At 45.0% G+C, this 14903-nt stretch overlaps 1 long non-coding RNA gene across 1 annotated transcript; it reads right to left on the bottom strand.

Moving 5' to 3' along the window:
- Nucleotides 1–4081: 4081 nt before the first annotated feature.
- On the bottom strand, nt 4082–14045 carry LOC123331768. The gene is made up of 3 exons (XR_006548539.2): nt 13308–14045; nt 12736–12820; nt 4082–5274 (listed from the first exon to the last, which is right to left on the bottom strand). It is a non-coding gene; the product is annotated as an uncharacterized LOC123331768 (long non-coding RNA).
- Nucleotides 14046–14903: the final 858 nt, after the last annotated feature.

Raw genomic sequence — 14903 nt, 5'->3', positions numbered from 1 at the left:
AGGCTTTTGGGCCCTCACTGCAGGCAGCTAGGAGGCAGGTCTAAGCTATTACTCAGGCCGAGTTGTTAAAGATCCGGAAATTGAGGCTATTTGTACCCCTGCCAAGCACAGCTCTTTGGTCTGGAAGAATCCTGGCTGTGTCTTGAACGGATGAGTAATTCTCTGCCCACACTGCAGCTTCATCTGCAGGCAGGGCCCAACTACCTGTGTAAATAGACTGACTGGGCAGAGATTTGGCAAAGTCTCCTGCACATTTATGTGGCTGCCAAGGCTGCACCTGCCTGCTTGTTAGTCTTCCATCCAGGAATTGGTCCCACGTTGAAGTGGTGTAGGGGAAAAGGCCATAGTGTGGGTTCTTCTTTGGAGCATTTTGGTTCACTTCAATGCCACAGCCATTTGCAGAGTGTCTATTAGTTGCTCTACTGGGTGCCTGGCCATAAGTTACACCTAATCCTTGCCCTGTTGATGTTGGAAATTTGGAGGTATTACATAGAAATTACTGGTAGGTTCTCAGAGCACCAAGTTACCCTGGCAGCCAAATAGCCAAAGGGATTGCCATCCAACAAGGTGTCCTGGAGGTGGTGGCACTGGAGCTGAGTCTTGTGAGAAGTAATTCTTTTAGATGGGTGGAAATCAGACTCAGGGTACTCCATGCACAGAGAACTGAGTAAGCAAGAGCAAAAAGTGATGGGAGGCAGAGTCCATTCAGGCAGCGGGATGCATACTGAGGATAAAGAAGTAGGAGTGGAGGATAGACAACAGCCAGGATAGGACCATCCTCTGGGGATCTGACAGCCACGTTGTCAAGTAAGTTATTCAGCGTGTGCCCTGGAGCCAAGGAAACTGTTTGAATTGCATAGGGGTAGGCAGCATTGTGACCATCACAAAGACCTGTGTTTTGAAAACGATAGTTTAGAGAAAAGGTCATTTGCAGAGAAAATAGAGTTCTATTCAAAGGCTTTCAGCAAGAGTTGAGGAGAGTCTGAGCTGATGCCCCAGCAGTGGGGTTGGAAAAGAGAGGACAGATTTCTGACACACTCAAAGAGATTGAAAAGGTAGGGTTTGTCCCCCAAACACACAGAGCGAGAGTCAGAAGGAAGGTGGTTCTCAGGATGGCTGCCATGAGTCTCCCAAGAGAATGAAGCCACCACCCTGGGGATGGGAAGTCCTGGAGGAACAGAAGAACAAGAGTGAGTTGATGGGGTGAGGTTTGCCACACTGGAGTGCAAGGTATCTGTGGGGTAACCCGGGCACAGACACCAGGAGAGAAAGGGCCCACATTGAGTCTTCAGCTTCTAATGTGGTCTGCTGCATGGCACTGCCCAGCAGGGGAAAATGGGTGCCTTGCCACAGGGAGAGCCACCCCTTATTCCAAAGGCCTCATCAATTGTCAAACCCCACAAGGCTCCCAACCTGGCCCCAGTCCCAATCCTGTCTCTGCCAAGGAGTTACTTCAGTTAAATAGTCCGCAGAGTAAAAGCAACAATTTTGTTCATTTTCTTGTTGGCAAAACACCCAAAAGTAATAGGATGATTTTAGCAGCTTTTTACAGGCCTTTGGGGGCAATTCCCAGGGCTCAGTAATGGAAAGATCAACCCATTTGGCAAGGATTAAATGCTTTCCCTTGGGCCTTTATAGAATTGTAGATTGATGGGAACCCACCAAGGAGATTTTATCTGCAGAAGCCAGTCCACCTGAGCTTTCTGGCCTTGGAGATGGGTGTGGGTGGCAGGTGGCAAAGAGGATAAGCAGGTCCTTAATTCCTAGCATCCTGGCATCCCAGATGGTAAATTGGCAAACACTCAGATGCCACCCCGTCTATTACCCCTACTGTACCAATAAAGGCAAGAACGCATCAAGATGGGGCAGGGACTGGTCCAAAGCTACACAACCAGACAGGGAGGAATCAGATTTGACCCCACTTCAGGCTCTTGGCTTGGTGTTCTTACCTTTACCCCATCTGGGCTGATCTTCCACTGCATCCATCCCAGTGAGGTTAGTTCAGAAGCAGCAACAATGGGCTCAGGCTTTCTCCCTACTGGCCTTGGTCCTATGGATGGTGTGAGTGGGAAGAAGCCTGGGAAGTCCTCTGTCAGGAACAACTCAACAGAGGGTTAAGGCCCCTAGTGAGAAAAATGGCCAGGGGCTGGCCTTGGCCATAGATAAATAGCATGCAGCTCAACATTGAAGAATACACAGAAGAACTGCACAAAAATGATCTTCATGACCAAGATAATCACGATGGTGTGATCACTCATCTAGAGCCAGACACCCTGGAATGTGAAATCAAGTCAGCCTTAGGAAGCAGCACTACAAACATAGTTAGTGGAGGTGATGGAATTCCAGTTGAGCTATTTCTAATCCTGAAAGATGATGATGTGAAAGTGCTGCACTCAATATGCCAGCAAATTTGGAAAACTCAGCAGTGGCCACAGGACTGGAAAAGGTCCGTTTTCCTTCCAATCCCAAAGACAGGCAATGCCAAAGAATGCTCAAACTACTGCACAATTGCACTCATCTCACATGCTAATAAAGTAATGCTCAAAATTCTCCAAGCCAGGCGTCAGCAATAAGTGAACTGTGAACTTCCAGATGTTCAAGCTGGTTTTCGAAAAGGCAGAGGAATCAGAGATCAAATTGCCAACATCCACTGGATCATCGAAAAAGCAAGAGTTCCAGAAAAACATATTCTTCTGCTTTATTGATTATGCCAAAGCCTTTGACTGTGTGGATCACAACAAACTTTGGAAAATTCTGAAAGAGATGGGAATACCAGACCACCTGACCTGCCTCTTGAGAAACCTATATGCAGGTCAGGAAGCAACAGTTAGAACTGGACATGGAACAACAGACTGGTTCCAAATAGGAAAAGGAGTACGTCAAGGTTGTATATTGTCACCCTGCTTATTTAACTTATATGCAGAGCACATCATGAGAAACGCTGGGCTGGAGGAAGCACAAGCTGGAATCAAGATTGCTGGGAGAAATATCAATAACCTCTGATATGCAGATGACACCACCCTTATGGCAGAAAGTGAAGAGGAACTAAAAAGCCTCTTGATGAAAGTGAAAGAGGAGAGTGAAAAAGTTGGCTTAAAGCTCAACATTCAGAAAACGCAGATCATGGCATCTGGTCCCATCACTTCATGGCAGATAGATGGGGAAACAGTGGAAACAGTGCCTGACTTTATTTTTTGGGGCTCCAAAATCACTGCAGATAGTGATTGCAGCCATGAAATTAAAAGACACTACTCCTTGGAAGGAAAGTTATGACCAACCTAGACAGCATATTAAAAAGCAGAGACATTACTTTGCCAAAAAGGTCCGTCTAATCAAGGCTATGGTTTTTTCAGTGGTCATGTATGGATGTGAGAGTTGGACTGTGAAGAAAGCTGAGCACCGAAGAATTGATGCTTTTGAACTGTGGTGTTGGAGAAGACTCTTGAGAGTCCCCTGGACTGCAAGGAGATCCAACCAGTCCATCCTAAAGGAGATCAGTCCTGGGTGTTCATTGGAAGGACTGATGCTAAAGCTGAAACTCCAATACTTTGTCCACCTCATGCGAAGAGTTAACTCATGGGAAAAGACTCTGATGCTGGGAGGAATTGGGTGCAGGAGGAGAAGGGGACGACAGAGGATGAGATGGCTGGATGGCATCACTGACTCGATGGACATGAATTTGAGTAAACTCCAGGAGTTGGTGATGGACAGGGAGGCCTGGCTGTGCTGCAGTTCATGGGGTCGCAAGGAGTCGGACATGACTGAGTGACTGAACTGAACTGAACCACCACTGATACTCAGCAGGTGACCTGTTTCAAATCAGTCTTTCCCATTCTTTCCAGTCTCTGAACTTATCAACTACTAATTTCTCCCTTGCTCTGGTTCTTTCTGTCACGGAAACCTTAAGGTCAGTTACTCTTTCCTCCATAGTGGGGAACTTTGAAGGAAGATTGGAGAGCCTTGAAAGAAGGTTTCTTTCAGTAGGAGAGGGTTGTGATAGCCGTAGGAGAGGGCAGTGTCACATGCAGGTCTGTTTTCTGTCTGCAGCCAGGCCAGGGTGCTTCTCACCTGCCCCTCTCCCTCCTGTGCATTATTGATGGCTGTGGCCTCGCCACTTTCTGCCTGGGTTTTGCACCCAGGCAGCGTGACCCTCAGGGTTTGCACCACTTCTCAGGAATCTTCCCAGAAGCACTGTCTCAGGCCTGAATGCTTTAGAGAAACTGAAGTATGACCCTTGTCTACCAGTCCCTACAAGGAAATGGATGACTGCACTAGCCATAGTGGGCAAGGACAGGACACCTGTGACTTTCCAATGCCTTGCTGGCTCTTTTCGTATCATCCACTTGTAGGGAGCAGAGAAGTTTGGGAAGGTGGCCAGTGGGCAGAGACTTTTGGAAGAGACTAAGGCTGATTCGTAACCAGGGCACAGGTCCAGACACGCTGTCAAAGGGACATCCTGAGTAACTCATCTCCGACATGCCATGGCACTGCTAATAGTTTCCAGTGAAGCCGTGGGTACAGGGATGACATCCAAGATGCTGGGCCCGGAGTTGGCACCAAGGAAATGATCATGGAAAAATGAATGGTTCCAGATGGATGGAACACAGTTTATGGGCAATCATTTTCATTTAATTTTCTCTAATTTGTTCTTCCAGGTATTTCCACTATATTTCATTTCATGTATTAATTTTGGAATTAAAGCTCTGGTTTATGAGCTCTTAACACAGTGTCTGGGACACAGTAAGCAGTCAATAAATATCACTGGCTATTATTATAAATTAGCATTTTAAACCTTGTTAGTAGCCTGTAGGTATTTTTGGTCTCCAAGTCAATCTTCTCTGGGAGAAAAAGTTCCAAGAAAATCTGGGGCTACAGGCTGCTGTAGTCTCTGGAGTGGCTTCACCTCCATTAGGACCCAGATCTTCAGAGCACTTAACTTGCTCAAACGTACAGAAGCTGGGAATAGAAACCCAGTCGCCAGTGGTGGTACAGACATGGCACAGGACATGGCCCTGCAGAGTATACAAAGCTTATTCAACCCTACAATCATGGCAGGGATGACCAAACGGATCCTCAGAGGGGCAAGAACTTGTGTGGGATAGTGCAGCAAAGCATAGCAGAACAGGGTAAGAGGCCAGGGCTGCAGCTTCAACCATATCAGGTGGCCTTTCTGCTGCCTCGCTCCACAATCTTAAGAGTCATAATTAAGCCTTCTCTGGGAAGGGCAGATGTTATCTGCCCAGTCCTCTTTCACTCCTGAGCCAATAAAAGAGCCTGGAGAAAGAGAAGACCATTAGAAGAATAAAGAAAGCTGTCTCTCTGTATTAGAAGAGCCTTCTCCCAGCCACTCAGCCACTCACAGGAGCATAATGCAGAGAGAGCTTCCCCCAGACCATAGCTACTGTCTACTCTTCCACAGCAACTAGAATGACCTTTGAAAAACACGAGTCAGATCATATCCATTCTTGGCCCAAAGTCCTACAATGGCGCCATCTTGTTCGGAGTAGGCCCCCAAGGCCTTACAGGGGCCTGTAAGGCCCTCCATGCTCTGGACCCCTCTGTTCGGCTGCCTGCCTTCCTGTTGCCTCCCCTCCTGCCACCCCAGCCCCCCTTGTTGCTTCTCAGTCTCACAAAGACCTTGCACTTGCCGTCTAATCTGTCTGGGTCACCCTACTCAAACAGCTTCTCCTTAGAGAACCCTCCTGTGAAGGTCACATTTAAAGTTAGCTTCCTCAGCCCCTCCTGAGTCTGTTAGAATACTTTAAAGGGCAGTCAACTCCACTTGATCTTTTCCTTGTTCATTTATCTGCTTACTTCTACACTGGGACCTGGAATGATTTTAAAGAACAGGGCAGCAGTTTCAACTGACATTGTGTATGTAACATGAGTGAGAAATAAAACTTGGCTGTTTTAAGCCACTGAAATGTAGAAATTGTTGCTTTAGCAAAGCCTGCTGCTGCTGCTGCTAAGTCGCTTCAGGCGTGTCCGACTCTGTGCGACCCCATGGACGGCAGCCCACCAGGCTCCTCCGTCCATGGGATTTTTCAGGCAAGAGTACTGGAGTGGGTTGCCGTTGCCTTCTCCTTTAGCAAAGCCTAGGTAATCCTAATTATTACACTCTTCAAGTCACATCATTAAGAGCTACGTGGATACTTTGCACATTTCAGGCAAAATCCTTTCCTAAAGTTGTTGGAGGCATGCCTAGCAGGATGGCAGGAGGTCAGCTCCCACAGTCACTGTAAAATGACTAAAATGTGGTGTATAGTTTTCCCAAACAGATCACTCTTGGGATTTTAGATGGAAGAATTATTTGTTGTGCAGGACAATGCTTCCCATATTATTAATAAAGCAAGGTGTTCAGCCTCCCAAATTCCAGTCTTACTCCTTCAGGCATTGTGACAAACAAAAACATCCCCCCATTTTTAATGCCTCTAAGGGGTTGACGCCTGAAAAGGGTGTCAGAGGATGAGATGGCTGGATGGCATCACCAATGCAATGGATATGAACTTGGGAAAACTTCAGGATATGGTGAGGGACAGGCAGACCTGGTGTGCTGCAGTCCATGGGGTCGCAAAGAGTCGGACATGACTGGGTGACTGAACAAGAACAAGAACAAAAGGTAGTATCATCCTCAACTGAGAACCCCTTGGGGAGGTGCTTGCATGCATTTCCTTGAGGGTAGTTACCCAGCTCCCAAGGTGAACCTCTCTGCAAAGGCTATGCTCATGAACATGGCCATGGTCAGACAATGTGCAGATACTGGACTGGCTGACAGGGACTATGAGTTACCCTCATTTAATGAATGAAAATACTGAGGCTTCAAAGGTGAGTTAACTTGTTCAAGGTCACATAGCTAGTGAGTGGATCTATGTATTCAGGTTTGCAGTTCCCACTGTCCCCCTGTCATGATATATGTGCCCAGTGCCCACTGGAGCAAATTACTACTACAATGGAAGCAGCCCTGCTAGATGTGAATGGAGTCAGAATGATAAGGAGGAACAGTCTGACACTCCAGCAAGGAGCCAAAACCTGGCAGGCATGAGCAAGTTGAGGAATACATCCTAATAAAGCCAGTCCCTCCATGTAGGCTAACTGTGAATTTCCTAGGGTTGGCTGGGAGGCTCCTTTTCCCCGGAGACCAGATTAACTCCATTGTTATATACCCCGTAGCATCCTGTACCTTCCCTCCATAACCCTCATCGCATTTGTAGTTACTTTTCAATGTCAGTTATGTCGCCCGCACACACATATACATAAGAAGAAGTGAGCTCTGTGAAAGCAGAGACCTTATTCACCCTGTTCACTCACGTATCCACATCTCTGACACAGTGTCTGCTACTTGGTAAGCACTCATTAATGCTGTTCACCAGCTTCTAGCTCTCTATTAAGGACACATGGGAGGAATGCTTTTCTTCGCCTTTTAAGCAGTGCAGTATGGGCACATTAAGAGTTCTGATCAAAGAGTTTTTGTTGTTGTTGTTTTAGGGGGGGTATTGTTTGTTTGGCTACATCATGCAGCATGTGGGAACTTAGTTCCCCGACCAGGGGTTGAACCTGTGCCCCCTGCAGCAGAAGCCCAGAGTATTAATCACTGGACTGCTGGAGAAGTCTCTGACCAAAGAGGTTTGAATGAAAGTGTCATGTCACTCTCGTAGAGAGGGTCTAAGCTCCAGTGTGAAATGCTCTGGAGTTGTTCTTCCCTCTGTCACAGTGACCAGCTGCATTCAAGTTGATGGCCAATATGTCAGCTTACATTCTAAGGTGAAGAGGCATGGAGCAGGCTTCCAGCCTTCTAGCAATGAATATGCAGTCTGAATAAGAAACAACTCTTTGTTTAAAATAAGCCACCAAGTCTGTGGGGCATTATTGATTATTGCAGTATAATATGAAATATTTTGACTGATATAGTACTCAATAGATATTCATTAAAAGAAGGTATAATTTCCACATTGACTTGACTCTGAAGGCTAAAAATAATAAGTCCACAGACAATATGAAAATGCTAAAAGATAAAGATAATTTTCTGGAAACAGAAAATAAGTAAAACAGCAATTTACACATGAAAGGTTACAGACTATTTTTAAAGGGAAAATTTAGTGAAGATAACTAATATCAAGCACTACAGGAATCAAACTGAATAATAACAGAAATAGAGAATGATCCAGAATGTTTAGTACATGGCTACACTCTACTTAAAGGGTAATGTAGAAAATATGTGGCGATGGCTAGGGCCCAGGCAATTATTATATAGCCCGTGTAAAAGTGAAAGTGAAAGTCGCTCTCAATCATAGCCAACTCTTTGTGACCCCATGGACTATACAGTCCATGGAATTCAGTTCAGTTCAGTCGCTCAGTCATGTCCAACTCTTTGTAACCCCGTGAACTGCAGCACACCAGGCCTCCCTGTCCATCACGAACTCCCGGAGTCCACCCAAACCCATGTCCATTGAGTTGGTGATGCCATCCAAACATCTCATCCTCTGTCATCCCTTTCTCCTCCTGCCTTTAATCTTTCCCAGCATCAGGGTCTTTTCCAGTAGCCTTTCCCTTCTCCAGGGGATTTCCCAATCCAGGGATCGAACTGTGGTTTCCCGCATTGCAGGCAGATTCCTTACCAGCTGAACCATAAGGGAAGCCCAAGAATACTGGAGTGGGTAGCCTATCCCTTCTCCAGAGGATCTTCCTGACTCAGGAATCAAACTGTGGTCTCCTGTTGCAGGTGGATTCTTTACGAACTGAGCTATCAGTGAAGGCCTATAGCTCATGTAATGCAATACAAATTTGCATATAAAAAGACTTTGGCTGAAATTTTATTTTTTTTTCCTAGTAAAAACTGACATCATCTCTGAAATCCTTTAATATGTAGTTCCTTGTTTTCTACCTCACAGAACAGTGGCACTGTTTCAAGGTGAGGCTGGAGTATTGAGTCAGGATTAGAAGTAGCCTGGATGTCTGGGGGTCTTGGCTAGAGAGGAGGTCTAGGGGGAAGAGCAAATGGGTAGCTGCAGTAGCTGGGGGACAAAGAAGGTTCTAGAGTCTGCCAGACATCCATGAGCAAGTATACTTGCAGTTTGTGTTAGGGGTTCCTTTTCAACATCTGTTTTCATAATGAAAACAATAGTCATAAACCACACGTTTGGCGCACTAAGTAGTCAGGAGGTATTCTAAGTGCTTTGCAGGCATTATCTCATTTACTTCTTACAACACCACTGGGCAAGATGATATTACACATAATGAAGAAACCAAAGCCCAGAACAGTTAAGTAACTTGCCCAAAGTCACAGAACCAAGGAATGATAAGACTGGTATATTGTTTCCTGGAGATCTAGCTCCAGAAATCAAATGTCTTAACTTACATCTGTCCTTGGGACTATGCTGAAAACTTGGTATAGGAAGCAGTGCGAATGTGCCAGCAAAGCCTGGCACATGTGTAGCATGTGACCAAAGGATGACACATTTAATGTGTTTGCTAACCCACCAACCAGAGCCCAGCCTTGCTGGCCTTCACTCCACTGCTGCCTTCAGGCTTTCTTCTTATGATTTTATAACATTGCTCCTGAATTTAGTTACTACACGGTTCCAAGACTTTACTCCTATTAAAGTTCGAGCAAGAGCCATTTGCTCAGATGAGGGCTATTGAGGATAAGGCAAAAAAGGAGGGCATGCATTCTGATCATGAAGGGATAATGAAAGTGTACATTTACCCTCTACACGTGGTGTTTCAGTGTCAAAGTCAAGCCATGGACCACACCTGTTGATCTTGGGGATGGGATTGGAGGGGGAAGGTGAAGGCTACAGAAAGGAAACCTAAGCTTCCTTCCTTAATCTAGCCCTGGGCAAGTTCACAAGTCAGTGAGCATTATTTGTGAGAAGAGCAGGACTTTCTGCACATACCTCAGGCTCTTAGCTCAGTCTGCTTTTGGATGGGACCGATAAGGGAAAAAGTTCATAGACTCTGCACTTTCGATATGTTTGTCTCCTGGTGTGCTACAAACAGCAGTCTGGGGTCAAATGTTAATAGCCAATTAGACAGTAGCAAAATCCAAGACTAGAAAGTGTCTCTGAGTCAGTTAGGGAGGGACACAGGGCTGCTGCTGGCTCTTGGCATAAGAATAGAATTACCAGGCAGAGAGATTAAAAAAAAAAGTGACCAGAATTTTCCAAATCCTGATGAGTGAAGTTTTTCATTCAATAAGGATAAGCAGAAACCATTAGCTGTGTGTGTCATTCCTTGCATCATTGTGTGTCCAAGGCAATTGGATTGCCAGGGAGACTTGAGGAGCATGTATTATTTTAAACTGTGTTATCAGAAGTGGCTTCAGCCCTAGCATGGCCTTTAAAACCATACAGAATATTGATTGTATTTGTATTGCCCTGTTTGCCTTTGACCCAGGCATTCTCCAGTGCTCTGGCTGAAATGGCTGATCAGGAGTAAATCATCTTAGACAATGCTTCCCATTACTTCCATTTACATGAGAGGCTACTATTTTGGCTCAGATTGACCCCCTCTAGTCCTATTATGGTTTGGTGGTTTAGTTGCTAAGTCATGCCTGACTCTTGCGACCCCATGGACTGTAGCCCACCAGGCTCCTCTGTCCATGAGATTTTCCAGGCAAGAGTACTGGAGTGGATTGCCATTTCCTTCTCCAGGGGATCTTCCCAACCCAGGAATCAAACCCAGGTCTCCTGCATTGCAGGAAGATTCTTTACTGAGTGAGCTATGAGGGAAGTTCACTATTATAGAACCGGGAAAAGAGGTAAAATTAGGTGAGAAGAGACCAGATGGTCCTAGATGGACTTGAATGGTCTGATCCTCCTTTTCCTCCCCGTCTTTCCTTGCCTGACTTCAGGCCAAGAAGAAAAACTGCTGTGTTTAGATCTGTGACTGGTAGCAGGGGGAGAGACTGAGAATTTCTGCCTGACTTATTTCTTTGGGCAATCTCTTCTAATACCAGCACCCCCCGCCCGCCCCCCGAGCAGTAGAAGACGTGGGGAGAGGTGAATAGCACATTAGAAAGAATGCACCAAGCATGTGAAGGCCCAGATTCCAGCAAAAGAATCTGAAAGAACTCTAATATGGCAGGAGAAGAGAATGCAGAAAGAAGACAGATGTGACATGAAGCTAGAGAGTTAGTCATTGGAGGATTTTAAGCATGGAAAAGAAATGATCTGAATTGTTATTTAAAAAAAAAAAAGATCACTTGGCTAGGTGGAGAATGGATGGTAGAGGTACAAGAGTGGAAGCAGAGAGATTAGAAGACATTCTCAGATGTCTAGGCAATACATAATAGCAGCCTGGAATAAGCTGGCGTCAGTAGCCACAGTGAGAAAGGAGTAGACCAGAGAGATGTGTAAGAGGTAAAATTGATGTGACTTGGAGATTTATTAGGTGCAGTAACTGAGGGAGAGAAGGGAATCTAGAATAACTGACAGGTTTCTGGCTTGGGAGGGCTTCCTTTGTCGCTCAGCTGATAAAGAATCTACCTGCAATGCAGAAGACCTGGGTTTGATTCCAGGGCTGGGAAGATCCCCTGGAGAAGGGAAAGGCTACCCACTCCAGTATTCTGGCCTGGAGAATTCCGTGGACTGTATAGTCCATGGGGTCGCAAAGAGTCGGACACGACTGAGTGACTTTCACTCACTCACTCACTTCTGGTTTGGGAAGCTGGATGAAAGGTGGTTAAGCTTACTCAGATGGAGAAAGCTTGGCAAGGAGGTTGCTGAGTTGTTTGGGACATTGAGAACTTATTTACAACCAATCCAAATCCATCACATTTGCCATATCATCACCAATGAGCGTGGGTTCTCTGTTCTCAGTCAATTCTTTCTAGAAATAGCAAAGCTATTTTCTCCAAGTGGAGCCTACCTTATCTAAAGATTGTTCCTAAATTCCTGTTCTGCAATCCATTATGAGAGATGTAGATATTCTAATTCAAAGTTTATAATCCTTGCATCACAAAATCCACAGGATCCATGATTGCTAATTTTGGAGATTACCTGACTGACTTACCATCTTCTTCCTTCATCCATTCAGTCATTGTTCCTTGAGGACCCAATTTACCTCAAGGACCTCCGCTGGGCATTGGGGCCGTAAAAGAATGACATTGGCCATTACAGCTCTCCATCCATTCATCCATTCCCTCCTTCCTTCAGTCACCCTTATTCCACAATTCCCTCACATTCTATTGCCCAGACTTCCCAAGAAAGAGAAGCTCTGGCTCACTTGCAGAACTGGGTAATGAATAGGGTGAGAAGAAATTGAATAGTAAAGCAAGAGAATCAAAGAGAAGCTAAAGAAAATCAACTGTTTAATAGAGGCATAACCCCAAAGATTCATTTAATACCATCAGTGACCAATACATCTCGTGTTTGGATTATTGTGACAGCCACTCCACATCCATGCCCTGTCCCCCCAGTGCATTCTCCCAGAGCAGCCAGAGATATTTTAATAGCTAAACCAGTTAATCACCCCCCGCCATACTTAGAGCCCCCACTGCTTTTCCATCACACTTCAAATAAGATTGCACTGTGCTCAGTCATGTCCGACTCTTTGTGGTCCCCATGGACTATAGTCCTCCAGGCTCCTCTGTCCATGGGATTCTCTAGGCAAGAATACTGGAGTGGGTTGCCATTTCCTACTCCAGGGAATCTTCCCAACTCAGGGATCAAACCCCATCTCTTGCAACTCCTGCATTTGCAGGTGGGTTCAAATAAAATTCACTTAAAATACACATACCTTTCCATGTGTCTGGTATTTTTTCCATAAGCATCTTTACTGTAGACATCTTTGCTGCAAGCATTTTTGCTGCATAACTAATTGGCTGTAAGGCAATTTTGTTGTAAAAGATAAATTAATTGTTTGACAGCTTGGTTTCAACTGGTTGACAGTTTGCTTTCTTTTCTCCACTGACACCATACTCTCAGTTTTACATGAAATACATCTTAGCCATCATAATAGTCTACAACAGACATGACAATATGCCAAGAACATCAAGAGTATAGAGGGCTTTCACAATACAATACAAAGCACAGCTACACACAGGCATGTTAGTATTTGGAAACGGATACCTCTCTTAATGAAAGAAGACATTTTAGTGAGGCTGGACAGGAAACTTTTTAGTCAGGCTCCACCAAGTTTCCTTCTTTGCCCATTCTCCTGTTAGCCTTGCTATTCTCCAAGAAGCACAGGAGTTCCAGATTCTACAGGCAACCATGCGTGAATCACCTGGGCCCAATAATGAATCCGAGGGGTGCTACTCTGCATCCTCACAGCCCTTTAGGGTAACAGATTGGAAGCTCATTACATACCTTCTCACTTCTTCTGTGGATGTGGGATGGCTTCATTATGCTCAAAGAAATTGGTCAACAATGCAAGACTTAATCAAGTCAATTATTTAGCCCCATGCAGCCAGGAGAAAAATAAAGGAGTGTGCCCAAATGCAACTAAATCCAATAAAATTTGTTTGTAAGTAAAGGCAGTCTTTCATCCCGGTGGGTAGGTTTATTGTGGGGGCAAAACTGAATGCCAATGGATAAATACAACTGAGGGCTGGGGCCGTTTGGGCCAGCTCATCATCACACCTGCACTTCATACACTCACACTCCAGGTGGTGGAATTTGCCAGAACAGGGCCTGATTATGAGCTTAAAAGGCCCTAAGCAAGGAAAAGATTATGCTGCCCTTCTATTTGCAATTAAAAATAATGGTTAGCTATTGTATCCCCTGTAAAATGAGTGTAAGAATGTTCTACATAGTTCTAGTTTTGCACATAGTGATAGATACCTGAGTGCCTTGCTTTTTGAAATGTTTTTTCTTTTGGTTTCTTTGTTCTCTCCTTCTTTCCTCTTCCTTCTGTTCTTTCTTTCTCCTTCCATCTCTCCCTCTTTTCCTCTTTCCTTCCTTCCCTCCCCTACTCGTTCACTTCTCTCCTTCCTTCCTTCATTTTCCCTGCTCTTCATACCCTAGTGAATCAGAGAATCCTAGCAGATCTGAGCCTGTTTGTTATAGAGAGGAAAACTGACTGTGCTGGGGAGGGGGAGGACATGATGGGAAATGGAAGCTAGTCATATAAATTGGTTAAAGGCATGATTAGGTACAGTCTTTAAAGAAAATCAGTCAATTTATTTCAGTTACATAAAGTTTATGGATTTTCATAGTGACTGGCTTTAATGCACAAATGAAATTAGTTTGAAATTAGCCAGTTGATTTGGTACAAAAGGTAGCTCTTGAAATGCTTTGCCATTTTTCAGTTTCTTCCTTTCTGACTGTCATCCCTTTTCTCCCAGGGTTGTCCAGCCCTGGGGGAATGAGCATTTTTGGAAGTTGGAATCAACAGGAAGTTACTGTTGTTCTGAGGTATTGTCTGTCCACCATACCTGTGTGAGCTTTTGTCTAACTGGTAAGTGGAAACATGCTTCATGGTCAGAGGTCTGCTGAGCATTTTCTTAGCAAGGTAGGAAAGCTTTTGTGACTTTCTATTTTACTCACAAGCTGCCTGCTCCCCCAGGACTCTGCTGACACCTGATTTCTCACCATTGTCCAAATATGCTGTCCATTTCTAGTCCTTTGCACAAAGTTTTCTCTTTGCTGGGAATGTCTCTCCATCTCTTCACCTAATACCCTCCAACTCAGGTTTCAAGCTCCATCTTAATGTCACCTCCTCTGTGAATCCTTCCTGAAAACCCTGGCATATTTAGTCCCTTCTCTGTGTTCCCCCAGCCCTCTGTCCATCTTTCTATTATACCTACATGTGGTATCATTGCCTGTTCCCTTGTAGGCAAGCACCATGTCTTGTGCCATTATGTATCCTCTTTATCTTCTTCTTGCCTTCCACTGCCTAGTCCAGTGATGTGTCCTTGGGAGATTTTCAGTAAATTCTCACTGAAAAGGGGAGAGGGGCTGAGG

The sequence above is a fragment of the Bubalus bubalis genome, chromosome X (genome assembly GCF_019923935.1).
Source record: "Bubalus bubalis isolate 160015118507 breed Murrah chromosome X, NDDB_SH_1, whole genome shotgun sequence".
NCBI classification, from domain to species: Eukaryota; Metazoa; Chordata; class Mammalia; order Artiodactyla; family Bovidae; genus Bubalus; species Bubalus bubalis.
Note: the sequence above shows the minus strand (reverse complement) of the source record. Positions and strands in the feature narration are given on the sequence as shown.